Source organism: Rana temporaria, chromosome 4 (genome assembly GCF_905171775.1).
Source record: "Rana temporaria chromosome 4, aRanTem1.1, whole genome shotgun sequence".
NCBI lineage: Eukaryota > Metazoa > Chordata > Amphibia > Anura > Ranidae > Rana > Rana temporaria.
Window position 1 is genome coordinate 413,904,505 of NC_053492.1, and position 12,602 is coordinate 413,917,106.

The 12,602-nt window shown below is 47.6% G+C and overlaps 1 protein-coding gene across 3 annotated transcripts in view; it reads right to left on the bottom strand.

Annotated features, from left to right (window-relative positions):
• Positions 1–12,602, bottom strand: part of MACROD2 (mono-ADP ribosylhydrolase 2) — a 3,190,351-nt gene that overhangs the window by 2,589,669 nt on the left and 588,080 nt on the right. The gene's annotated exons all lie outside the window — the stretch shown is intronic.

Below are 12,602 nucleotides of genomic sequence, written 5' to 3' on the forward strand. Positions count from 1 at the left end.
GTGCAGAGGGTGGGATGGGTGCAGAGGGTGAGATGGGTGGGGTGGGTGCAGAGGGTGAGGTGGGTGCTCTCCTCTCTCCCCTCCCCCCCCAGATTCCAGTACAGTCAGAGCTCCACATTCAACTCCCCTCCAAGGCAAGACTCCTCATTCTACTCACAGCGCTCCAGATGCACATTTCCGACATCAGGCAGATGGGAACTCCTCCAGGCAGCTTCTCCCTCTTCATGATCACCTGACCTCTTCACTTCCGCCCCCCCCCCCCCCCCTGAGCTGAATAGTCAGTCGGACGGCCACGGAGCTGGCCGTGGTGAGGCCGGCTGAGCGGCCCCGACTCACGGAGCAGCCCAGATTCACGGAGCAGCCTTTTGATAAGGGATGGGGACCCCGGCCAGAAGGACATGGATGCGGCTCTTCCCGCAGAGCCGGCCACGGAGAGGCCGGCAGCGGGTGAGCAGGGCCGGCTCAAACAGCTGCAAAATCAGGCACACAATTGACATGTGGCCGGCTGCTGCGGCCCACCGGGCATATGCCCGGTGTGCCCTATGGCCAGTCCGGGCCTGACTGGACCTTTTCCAGCACCTTGGTCAAACGACAATGAAGAATTCAGGCTGCTCCTACTTGGTACAAGATAAGTGTACACAATACGCCGGCCACTAAGGCCTCGTACACACGATAGGATAGCCAGAGGATAACGGTCTGAAGGACTGTTTTCATCGGTCAAAACCGATCGTGGTTTTCATCGATCAAAACCGATCGTGTGTGGGCCCCATAGGTTATTTAACCTTAGGTTAAAAAAATAGGAACTTGCTTTAAAATTTAACCGATGGACGCCTACAGTAGGTGAACCCGATTTTGTGTCAATCTCGCTCTCTTTCTCAGCGAGATTGAGCACCTACGAGCCCCATCGCGGGAGCCAGCGCCGAGCTGGCTTGCCGCGATGGAGACAGAGCCGTCATAGAAGCGACGGAAGATCCGACTTGGATTCCCGCCAATTCTACACGTGTGCGGCGTTTGTTATGAATCCTGAAGGGGAAGTCCCCGCCGGATTTTAAATAAAAATCCGGCATGGGTCCCCCCTCAGGAGCATACCGGGCCCTTAGGTCTGTTATGGGTTGTAAGGAGAGCCCCCCTACGCCGGAAAAAACGGCGTAGGGGGTCCCCCTACAATCCATACCAGACCCGTATCCAAAGCACGCTACCCGGCCAGCCAGGAAGGGAGTGGGGACGAGCGAGCGCCCCCCCCCTCCTGAGCCGTACCAGGCTGCATGCCCTCAACATGGGGGGGTTGGGTGCTCTGGGGCAGGGGGCGCACTGCGGCCCCCCCCACCTCAGAGCACCCTGTCCCCATGTTGATGAGGACAGGGCCCCTTCCCGACAACCCTGGCCGTTGGTTGTCGGGGTATGCGGGCGGGAGGCTTATCGGAATCTGGGAGCCCCCTTTAATAAGGGGGCCCCCAGATACCGGCCCCCCACCCTAAGTGAATGAGTATGGGGTACATCGTACCCCTACCCATTCACCTGCAAGAAAAGTGGTAAAAACACAAATAAACCACACAGTGTATTAAAATATTTTATTTTTCTGCTCCGGAGGCCGCCCCCTGTCTTCTTTATTAGCTCTTTTACCAGGGGGGGCTTCTTCTTTGACGTCTTCGGGTGGGTGGGGGCCGCCGTCTGGTTCTCTTCCACCGCCGGGGGGGGGTGGCTTTTAAAAAAGCCCCCACCCCCCCGGCGGGTTTCCTCCGGCGTCTTCGGCGGGGCTCTTCTTCTTCCGCTATCCCGACGGGTCTTCTCAACTCTCCGGGGTTCTCCTTCTGTCTTCGCCGCTCTCCGTTGTTGACTCGTCGCACCCCGGTTCTTCGTATCGCTGTCCGGTCCCTTCTTCCGTGCTGTACGTCTTCTCCTTCCGTGCTGTGATGAGTTCTTCTTCCGTGCTGTGACGTCATGTTCTTCACTTCTCTCCTTCTCCCGATGTTGACTCGCCGGTCCTCCTCGCTGAAATGACGGATGCGCGCCTTGCATCGGACCTATATAGGCCTCACAGTCCCATCATGCTCTGTACCTACCCATGTGATACCTACCACGTGGTAGGTATCACATGGGTAGGTACAGAGCATGATGGGACTGTGAGGCCTATATAGGTCCGATGCAAGGCGCGCATCCGTCATTTCAGCGAGGAGGACCGGCGAGTCAACATCGGGAGAAGGAGAGAAGTGAAGAACATGACGTCACAGCACGGAAGAAGAACTCATCACAGCACGGAAGGAGAAGACGTACAGCACGGAAGAAGGGACCGGACAGCGAGACGAAGAACCGGGGTGCGCCGAGTCAACAACGGAGAGCGGCGAAGACAGAAGGAGAACCCCGGAGAGTTGAGAAGACCCGTCGGGATAGCGGAAGAAGAAGAGCCCCGCCGAAGACGCCGGAGGAAACCCGCCGGGGGGGTGGGGGCTTTTTTAAAAGCCACCCCCCCCGGCGGTGGAAGAGAACCAGACGGCGGCCCCCACCCACCCGAAGACGTCAAAGAAGAAGCCCCCCCTGGTAAAAGAGCTAATAAAGAAGACAGGGGGCGGCCTCCGGAGCAGAAAAATAAAATATTTTAATACACTGTGTGGTTTATTTGTGTTTTTACCACTTTTCTTGCAGGTGAATGGGTAGGGGTACGATGTACCCCATACTCATTCACTTAGGGTGGGGGGGCCGGTATCTGGGGGCCCCCTTATTAAAGGGGGCTCCCAGATTCCGATAAGCCTCCCGCCCGCATACCCCGACAACCAACGGCCAGGGTTGTCGGGAAGGGGCCCTGTCCTCATCAACATGGGGACAGGGTGCTCTGAGGTGGGGGGGGGCCGCAGTGCGCCCCCCTGCCCCAGAGCACCCAACCCCCCCATGTTGAGGGCATGCAGCCTGGTACGGCTCAGGAGGGGGGGGGGGGGGCGCTCGCTCGTCCCCACTCCCTTCCTGGCTGGCCGGGTAGCGTGCTTTGGATACGGGTCTGGTATGGATTGTAGGGGGACCCCCTACGCCGTTTTTTTCGGCGTAGGGGGGCTCTCCTTACAACCCATAACAGACCTAAGGGCCCGGTATGCTCCTGGGGGGGGACCCATGCCGGATTTTTATTTAAAATCCGGCGGGGACTTCCCCCTCAGGATTCATAACAAACGCCGCACACGTGTAGAATTGGCGGGAATCCAAGTCGGATCTCCCGTCGCTTCTATGACGCGCTTGCTGGGATGTGCTGTCACTATTCCAGTGAGTGTGAGATGTCGGCGAGATCTCGGCACCCTGTCGCCGAGTATCAGCGCGACGCTGTCGTGCTAAAAGCACAATATCACAAACACCTACTGTAACCGATAGGTCAAAACCGATCGTTAGTATGCAAAAGCATCGGTTAAAAACCCGCGCATGCTAAGAATCAAGTCGACGCATGCTTGGAAGCATTGAACTTCGTTTTTTTCAGCACATCATGTGTTTTACGCCACAGCGTTCAGACACGATCGGTTATTTAACCTATGGTGTGTGGGCACGACGGACCATCAGTCTGCTTCATCGGTTAACCGATGACACCGGTCCTTCGGACCTTTCTCTTCGGATGGACTGATCGTGTGTACGCGGCTTAAGCGCACACCCAGTGAATCTTGGTGATCAGACAAACCATCTAATTTTTCTTCCCAAGGCTATTTTTATGATAATAAAGGTCATGATTTCAGTTTAGTGTTCACATGGCAACTGCTGCAGCGCGTTCACACATTACAGCCAGTCTGGCAGGAAGAGCAAGGCATGTTCCCTTACAGACATTTAATGGTTTTACTCAGAAACAAAAGGCCTTACTGTAGAAATCTTCTTGGATAATGTCACTAACTCGCGGCTGCGCTACTTTGGCTTTTACCGTAATGTGGTGAATGGCAGGGAGGTTACAGCCTCTCTGGATCTGCTGTGTAGGTCAGCAATTTTTATACAAAATGATTTGATCTGAAGTGTTGGAGAGGAAAAGCACCGTACACAGAATACACAGACAGCCCCTGACTACAAGCTGATACGTAGTCAGAGGAGAACACCATCCGGATGTAAATTATTACTTCTGCTAACCAGAACAATTATTTTCAGTGTCTTACATTTAATATGTAATTTTTTTTTTTTTTTTTTTTACTAAGTAAAATCAATTAGTTGTTAAGTGGAATTAATTTGTGAAGATATATAATATCCAGGAAACTTCACAACCAACAGCGTGCTGCCAATGAGGCAAATTGAGGTTACCATCTTAGCAGCATCCAGTGGAGCGGGTGGTAGCCCTGAACCCAGAGTGTCCATAACAGATGTCCCAAACAGACAGGTTTTACAGAGGAAGCCTTCCCTCTGAGCCATTGTGTTCCTCCGGTGGCAGGGGAGGCGTCCCCACAGGGAGAAAACAGCGATTATTGCTAGGGGCTATAACACCATGTCCCATGCAAAATCTGGCAGGCTGGTTGTACAGCCATACATGGATCGAATCTCAGTTCCTGCTGAACTGGCCGACATACAAACGCTCTATGGCCAGCCTTTGAACTGTGCTGATGCCACTTGACTTGACATACTTCAATTTAGAAAGTAAGAGGCATGAGTCAGAAAAAAGCTGGCAAAATGGTGACTGCAGCCAATCAGTCACCATTTGGATATTATGTTAAAGTGATAATAAAGGCAATTAAAATAAATAAAATAAATAAACATGTCATGCTTGCCTGCTCAGTGTAGTGGTTTTGCACACAGTCCCGATCCTTCTCTTCTTGGGGCACCCGCCACACTCCTGGCTGTTCCCTCCTGCCCAAGCAGACTCGCTCCCAAAACCACTGCTCTGCTCTGTCCATTCACACACAGAGCCACAGCTCAGCCCCGCCCCCACTCTCTCCTCATTGACTCACTAGCTTTGACAGAAACAGGAGCCAATGGCTCCTGTTTCCATCTCAGCCAATGAGGAGGAAGTGTCCTTGGAGAGCCTAGGCTCTTGTGTACATCTCTGGATCATGAAGGGGCTCAGTAGGTACTCAGGGAGGCTGAGGAGCTGCTGCACAGAGAAGGTTTTTTTACCTTAAAAAAAAACCTTGAACCTTTACAATTACATTAACTGTGTGCAGACTGCCAGAATACAATAGCCAGCAGTGGGGCCATCATCCATGTTTAGTGTGGATGGGAGGAATCTATAAATTTCTCTTGTTCAGCTAGTGGAGCTGAATGAGAGAAATCTTTAAAGAAAATAGCAAATAAAGAAAAAATATTATAGCACATATATTAAACTAATCATATTGTGATTGACTGTTATTAAAAATTACCTTTCTTTTCCAATCTGCAGCTCTGGAATTTTCTGAGGCCTCGTACACACGACCGAGGAACTCGATGGGCGAAACACATCGTTTTGCGCGTCGAGTTCCTTGTTAGGCTGTCGAGGAACTCGACGTGCCAATTTTCTCCATTCCCGTCGAGGAAAAAGAGAACATGCTCTCTTTTTGGCTCGTCGAGTTCCTCGACAGTTTACTCGTCGAAAAATGTACACACGACCGGTTTCCTCTGCAAAAAAAAAATCCCACCAAGTTTCTTGATGGATTCTGCCAAGGAAACCAGTCGTGTGTACGAGGCCTCAGAATGCATTGCAATATGGCTACTTGGAGTTGTTCTGTACACAGAATGTGTACTGACCACTCCCCAGAAACATAATTTCCTGCTTGCGTGATTGGCTCACCAGTTTTCCCAGACGTCTGCACTAAGGTACAAGTCAGATTTCAGGCATCCCTTGCAACAAAAAAATCATTTTTGGAGAGATACTTTCAATGGCAATATTTCATATTTCCATCGCATACGTTCCTGGATAAGCTCTCAAAGTTTGTGTGCTGCAGCAACAACATGGATCGACACAAAGTAGCGTCCAAACGGATATATTTATTGCATGATCACAAAACAAGAAGAGTACTACGTTTTTGGAATCACGCAGGACCCCTTCGCCAGGCATGTGATGATATTGATACTTTCAATAGGAACACATCTAAAGGGATGCAGGCCCAGCAGATTTCCTTATTAGTGCCCTGCAGCTGCCACACCTGACAGTTAATTATGAAACCACTCCCATTAGACCCACTCAGAACAGAGGCACAGAGAAGCACACATGGATTTCTTCAGAATAACAAAAAGGTAGGAATCTGCAACACAGTTTGTTATAATCCTTGCAATGTACATAGATAAGGTGACCTGATTTTTTAAATTAAATCCGGGGACATATTTTTTTTTACTAGTAATGGTGGCAATCAGCGGCTCTCTGCCTGTCGCCCCACCGCCGCCCGCCTCACAGCCTGTCAACTCTTAGGCCCCGTACTCACGACCAAACATGTCTGCTGAAACTGGTCCGCAGACCAGTTTCAGCAGACATGTTTGGCCGTGTGTTGGCCCGAGCAGACCATTTTCGTGCGGATCGGACAGGTTTCCAGCGGACAACTGTTTCCTGGCATTGCTTTAAAACAGTCCGCTGGAAACCTGTCCGCCCGGACATGTACGGTCATCTGTACAGACCTACCGTACATGTCCTGCCGCCCGCCATCCCTCGCATGCGTCGAATGACTTCGACGCATGCGTGGAAGCATTTTAAAGGCGGGCCGCCCACGTCGCCGCGTAATTGTCGCGGCGACACCGCGTCATCAACGCGGCGACACCGCGGACACGCCCCGCGTATTGTTTACGCGCAGACTTCTGTTCGATGGTGTGTATAGCCATCGAACAGAAGTCCCCGGGCAGTCCCCGGCCAGACATGTCCGATGGAAACGGTCTGCAGACCGTTTTCATCGGACATGTCCTGCCGTGAGTACAAGGCCTTACTCTCTGGGCACCAGCTACTACTGGGCGGGGAGCGGAGGAAGATCACTCCGCCAGGGAAGGCAAGGAGATAAGCAGGCAGGTGGTTGGCCGGGACTTGAGCCAAGGCAGAAGAACATACGGGCGGAGCTGAATGGGTATGTTGTCATAGGTTAACCGATGAAGCTGACTGATGGACCGTCGCACCCACACACCATCTGTTTAATAACCGATTGTATCAGAACGCGGTGACGTAAAGCACAATGACATGCTAAAAGAAATGAAGTTCAATGCTTCCAAGCATGCGTCGACTTGATTCTGAGCATGCGTGGATCTTTAACCGATGGTCGTGCCTACTAACGATCGGTTTTGACCTATCGGTTAGGAATCCATCAGTTAAATTTAAAGCAAGTTGGCTTTTTTTTAACCGATGGTTAAATAACCTATGGGGCCCACACACAATCGGTTTTGACCGATGAAAACGGTCCATCAGACCGTTGTCCTCTGTTTAACCTATCGTGTGTACGAGGCCTAAGTGTATGGCCAGATTTAATACTGAGAATAAAAATGCTACAGGTTCTTATTACATACATCTAAATGGAATATTGGAGAAGACTGAAGGCCTGTTTTCATTTACTCCTGGGATATCTGGCTGTCCCGTAATCAATGCAGTTGCACATAAGGTGACTGCGTGTCATCTGTAAATGAATTGGATGCTGTGTTGTTTCCTGGGAAATGTGATCCGCCTCAGGGCTGAGGTGGGGAAGGCACGGGGCAGAAGACGTACCCTCCGTCGGTTCTCCAGCCACCTTTACGTGATTAGGCTGTTTGGAATGTAGAATCAGAGAACAAACCTCTGAAAATGTACAACATATGGAATTATTTTACTAGGGTATACAACATGTCAAGACAAACCAACGTCCTCCTTGCGCGTTTGCAGCAGAATAATAAACATACGAGGAGATATCTGTGCCTAAAATGTCTCTCGTTTCAAAATGACTGTGAATTCAGAATATTCGTGTTGGAATACTTCTGAGCATTGCAGGGAGAATGTGCTTTTGTTTTATTCCTGTTTCTGATGGTTCTTGGGAATGAATGCCCTGTGTTCAAGTGTATTAGCCTTCATCGCAAATGTAAAACACATGGACAGACATCACAAGCTCTGAACACAACACACTGCAGCTACGGAATGATTGGATATGAAGTACAGCGTTTTAGAGGAAGTTGGTGATTTTCAGCTATTCTTTAAATGGTGCCACAAATGCCGTTGGTTTACCTGTTTTTAAAGGATGTAAGCCTCATGCACACGGGCGCCTGGAGACATACGATGAAAAATGTGGCCCATATTTTGCTGCCCAGGAGCCACAGGTGCTGCTCACAACTGCCTATAGAAATCAAAGACTGTTAATGGGTAAATGGCTGTTCATGGGTAAATGCAGCTACTTGCATAAACACATTCATGCGCACAAGCGCAAGACCCAACCGTAAATAATCTGCATCCAAGGGCGTATGCAGGTATGCATCTCCGGGTTCACACAAGTACCAGTGTATACCCGTGTACAGGCAAATTCCTGTCTAATGTAAACTGTGTATAGCCAGAATTTTTATTTAAATTGTTTTGTAAAGAGTGGGAATGTGTGTCCCCACCTAGGCTAGCCCCAGGCTGGTGTCACACCTATGCGAATTGGATGTGTGGTTCACTGCATCCAATTCGCACAGCAGGAGAATGTGACTGGCTGTGGGGCGCACTGCACAGAAAGGTGTGTCTTTGGATATGTTTTAGGGCCGAATTCAGGAAAAGATTCGGCCCTGATTATTCCCTGAAATGGAGAACAGGGACGGACAGCGTTCCTGTGCGATCCACGGCCGGTTTAGGTGTGAACCGAGCCTCAAGAAAAGAATGGACTGCTCCCAAGCATACCTGCCCTTAATTTATCTATTGCTATCTAGGCTCCAAAATGGAGGCTTTCAGAGTAGCATTAGGACTGCACTTTACAGAGGAACCTTAAAGCGGAGGTTCACCCTAAAAAACTACTTTCTACCATGCCATGCAGCATACTAGCGTCAGCTACAGTATGCCTTTATTTTATTTTTTTGCGCTGTACTCACAGTGTAATCCAATAGTTTGTTTTTAGACACCCGTGGGGAATAGGCGTTCCTATCAAGAGGGGAACATGATTGACGGCCGGCTATGGCGCGTCACACTTCCCGAAAATAGCCGGAGTGGGTCTCAGCTCTTTTTAATGTGAATTTAAAGCGGTGGTCCGCCTAAATAAATATATTAAAAGCCAGCAGGTACAAATACTGCAGCTGCTGACTTTTAATAAATGGACACTTACCTGTGCAGGGTGCCCACGATGTCGGCAGCCGAGGCCGATCATTCGCTTGGCTCTCGGCTGCCCCGCCACCATCTTCGGTGAGGGAATCAGGAAATAAAGCCTTTGCGGCTTCACTTCCCAGTTCCCTACTGCGCATGCGGAAGTCGCGCTGCGCCTCCTCACTGGTCCCCGCTATCTTCTGGGACCTATGGAAGACAGCGGGGGAGGACAGTGTAGGCGCCGGACATGACGTAGGTCACCGCGATCACCAGGGTGATCCATGGCAGGAAGTGGGAGAAAATACCTGTATTATACAGGTATCTGCTCCCCCCTCCCCCCTGAAAGGTGCCAAATGTGACACCCGAGGGAGGGAGGTATCCAAAAAGTGTAAGTTCCATTTTTGGCTGGAACTCCACTTTAATGTTAAAGTGGTTCGAAAGGCAGAAGTTTTTTTGTTTACCTTAACGCATTCTATTCTACAACACATGTAGGATATCCTTCCTGGAGATGCGGGAGCAAGATGGAGGTTCCAGTACATTTGGGAAGTGGCAATGTATTTGATCATTGATTATAGTAAGACGTGCCAATAACCTTGTTTTGCACTTATGGGTGTAGTAGAACCAGAGAAACATCTACAAGGTAAATGATGTGCTATTAATCCCCTTCTGCATCCTTTATTCTGTTACCGTACGTCCCATTCTCAAGATCCTTGTATTGATACAGGCCATCAAGATCTTAAATTAAAAATACAAAATACACTTTGTGATAGATCTTCTCAATAGAATCATAGCCTGCTTATACTGTTGGACACTGCGCACAGCCTTCTGTGAAAACCATGCTGCCTAGATCTTTTGCCCTAGGAGCGCTGTAAATTAGGCTACTCAAAAAAGAGAGGGTGCAATTTAAAAGGGCAGAAACTTATAGTATAATTTCATGGCCTTCCAAAAAACCCAAATTCCTCAAATAGCAGCTATCAAAGTGATTTCAATCCAATGATCCAGTACAAAGTCAAAAGATGTAAGCTGTTCTAATCTGGTGCTCTCAGCTGCTTAAGATCCAGCCTCCACTGCTAGTTGCCAGAACCCAGCTGACATGTTCTTCAAAGAAGTGAGGCGGCACAGCTCAGCAGTGCCTTTCGATGGGGACTCTTCAGAGGTTTTCAATGTGACAGCTGTTTGCTTTGGGTTTATATACTACAAAAACAACTCGGAAGGCGAATGACATAAACGGCACCATGTTCCAGACCAAGGCTTTTTATTACAATGAGTTTCGCTCTCGGCGGCGAGCTGCAGCAATCAGCACATTTTGACAGGACATTCAGAGTATGATGCTATTTTCCTAAATAGTCTGCAGTTTGCCTGCCTCTCTAGAGAAAGATTTATGGCGTACCTGTAGCAGGCCTCTTGGGGGAAGGGGAAACATTATTTTCTCAATTTTTTTTTTGTCTTGGTAATTAACGACAAATTGTTTGCCTTGGGGATTTTTTTCCTTTACTATCTGCTGAAGCAAAACAGGGCACACCGCACATGAGTTATACTTAAGATTTCAATTTTACAAACAAGTAAATCAATTTTTTTCAGAGCATAACTGTGACCTATGCTTATAAACATTGCACATTTTCACAGGTTCAGTCTTTTTTGCAGTCTGCTTTTTCTGTGATGGATTTAAAAGCGTTTGAATACAATACAGATTTTCCATTAAGAATCTTATAAATAAGCCCATTGGAATTCCCAAAATGTGATGGCCTTTTTTATTGAATGCAATGAATGCCATAGATTTTAGACATTTGTCTTTTTTGTTTCGTTCCGTTCCGTAGATTCGTAAAGATTCGTAATTTCGTAAGACGCAAGATTTCAGTTTTTTCAGTTTTATTTTCTTTGATACTGAATGATTTGTAATTCTGTCTAATTTCTTTTCGTTGATTCGAAATTAGTAATTTTGTTAGATTTTCGTTTAATGGATTCTTAATTTTGTACTTTTGTAAATACATCGTGGAGAGGTCATTCGCAATCCCGTATTTTAGTTTAATTTTCAACACGTGGCTAATCCATATTAACATAGACTTTCTCTTAATGCCCCGTACACACCATCACTTTATGTGATGAAAAAAAACGACATTTTCTGTGAAGTAAAAAATGACGTTTTTGAAACTTCAATTTTCAAAGACGAAGTTGCCTACACACCATCGTTTTTCTCACAATGTTCTAGCAAAGCGAGGTTACGTTCCACCACGTTTTTCCATTGAAGCTCGCTTCATAAGTAGCTTCTGGGCATGCGCGGGTGAAAAAACGTTGTTTTAAACGACGTTTTTGCTACACACGGTCAATTTCTGTGAAGTAAAAGTTGACGTTTTGAAAAACGACACATAAAATTGAAGCATGCTTCAATTTTTTTTGGTCGTTTTTTAGAAGACATAAAACGACGTTTTCCCCCACACACGGTCAATTAAAGTGACGTTTTTAAAAACTTCATTTTTTTTCATCACATAAAGTGATGGTGTGTACGCGGCATAAGCCCTGTACACACGGTCAGACTTTTTGCCAACAAACTTCAAAATCAGTGTGTACGCTCCATCGGAAAAAAGTTTGCTCTGCAAACGGACAAACTTTTCGGCAACAAAAGTCCGGCCAACTCCCTGCGAACAAAAATCCACGGAAAAGTTTGTTTGAAGTCCGATCGTGTGTTTGAGGCTTAAAGCCTCGTACACACGGTCGGACATCCGACAAACTTTCCCTTGGATTTTTGTCCGAAGTGAATTGTCCGGTCACACCCATAGCATACACACGCTCTGACTTTTCTGAAAATTTTTCGAAAACTTTCCCAACATCACGTGTTTTTTCTGCTCTTTTCTGCTCTTTATCGCCACCCTTTGGTTAACTTCTGCTATTGTTTGTTGATTTTAACATTGGTTCTGGGCATGTGTGTTTGTATTTTGGACAAAAGTCCGATGGCTTGCTGTACACACGGTCGGACTAGGCACTATCAGACTTTTGTTGTCGTAAAGTTTGTCCGTTTGCAGACCGAACTTTTTGTTCCGATGAAACCTGAAAAAGTTGGTCCGATGGAGCGTACACACGATCGGACAAATGTGAAAACTTGTTGATTTTGAAGTTTGTTGGCCGAAAGTCCGTGTGTACGGGCCTTTACACTGTTCAATGTGACTCAGCACAAAAGAGATAAGCTGATTGGCTAAGATATTAAGTAAGATACATCACTCACTAACTACACTGCCCAGTGCCCATTCGAAAGAACGATTTGAGTACACAAATTTACGAGCAAAGAAACAGATTTACAAAACACACAAATGAAAATACGAACATATGAATGAAAATACGAATATATGAAATTACGAACAGACAAAGGATTTAAAATACGGAATGCAAATCGTTCGTTATAGATGTCATTTTCGTTCTTTTGCTGTTTCGGTGTTTCGTAATTTAGTAAGTTTATCCAATAGTACGTTCGTATTTTCGC